The sequence below is a fragment of the Corylus avellana genome, chromosome ca7 (assembly GCF_901000735.1).
Source record: "Corylus avellana chromosome ca7, CavTom2PMs-1.0".
NCBI lineage: Eukaryota > Viridiplantae > Streptophyta > Magnoliopsida > Fagales > Betulaceae > Corylus > Corylus avellana.
The window spans coordinates 27,973,088-27,974,725 of record NC_081547.1 but is presented as its reverse complement, the minus strand read 5'-3'; positions in this window follow the sequence as shown (position 1 = coordinate 27,974,725).

The following is a 1,638-nucleotide window of genomic DNA, read 5'->3' as shown; positions in this document are numbered from 1 at the left end:
CTTTCCCGTGCTTCAAACCTCCCACAATATTCGCCGGTAACAACTTTCTCACTCCATCACTTACGCCTTTAACAAAATTTGAGTAGGAGACTCCAGACCTTTACAAAAGAGAGATGGGAACAACAAGCCTATATAAGGAGGGAAGAACCCTTTGCTGAATATGCATTCATAATACCCTTATACTCTGTCAATTTGATTTCCTTCTTATCTTTAATAACTTAAGCATCAAAGGTGATTTTGTCGGGCCCTCGTTTGGCTTTTCTAACCATTGTTCTCCTTTTAGCCTCATTTTGGTGCTTGACGACACACTCTTTCTTTTTTGTTTCTTCTTTTGGTGGATGTTTATAACAAGTTGAATATGATTGTTAGGTTTGGTTGAAAATTTACAGTATATGAATGAAATGAAATTTTTCTCTAAATTAGACTGGAAAGAATTCATACTGGCATATGTCCTTATGGAGTACTGTAATTCTCACGTACATTTTTAATTATCACACGCTTTTTTTTTTTTTTTTAAATACATATAAAAATCACATGTTCTAAGAACAAATATTAGTTTAATATACTAAATTAAATAAATTTTCTCCAATCCAATTTAAAATAAAAATTTCTTCTTCCCAAAATTACTAGATTTAATGCCTTTTGCCTTGAACGGCTATGTCAACAAATTTCTAACAGTAAATAACAAAAATAATAATAATTAACAAGCTTAGATTCTGAAATAAAGTTTCAACAAATTCATACACATTATGAAAAATAGTATTTATTATTAAAAAAAAAGAAAAAAGAAAAAAAAAAGAGTCACCTTTTGTATAAGAAGCTTATAAAGGTACTCCTATCTTCATGTGGTGCGCAAAGCTGTCAACTCTCATTAGGATGCTTGACGAAACAGCCAAGACAACTCTGACCAATTCATTATGCGGTGGCTTATCATCCGACCACAGCAGTGGTCGTTTTATTTTAGTTTTCTTTTACATGTAAGAAATTTATAAAAAACACTCAACAAAAGCAAAAGAATAACAAACTACTGCGCCATACACTCTCAGAAGACAACGATCGACAAACAAAAAAGATAAAAACAAATAAGAATATTTTGTGTTGATGTGGTGGATCGTTACTGCTGACAGTAAATAAAGACCTATATATATAAAGCACTCTCAAATCTCAATGTAATAGTGTCAATAAGGCTTCAATAAGGACTAATCTGAAAACTGATTAGCACTGTCACATTAACGTGATAGGATAAAAGTGTAATTTTAGCATTTATCTTGTAAAATTGGCTAACCCTGATAAATTAGTCAGCTGTGCTTTCTGCGCAAGTTTTTGAAACCGGAAAGGTGGATGAAGCAAGAGCAGTCTACGTGCAGTGGGAGGCCACTCTGTGGGCCGAGGTTGAACAATAAGACTTTTAGGCTTAACTTTCCATCATCACCTACCTTTGAGTTTTTATTTTTCATCGACTATCAAATAATTAGGGACGACTGGACAAGCCACCTTTCTAAGCAGTTTTTTTTTTCCCACTAATGTGCCTTTTCCACGGGATTGTAACAGATCAACCGCTTTGATTAATCTTGTATCCGAACTGTTTTGTCTTAATTATTCTGTTCTTTGACCACTAACTATGTTGAAATTCCTCGT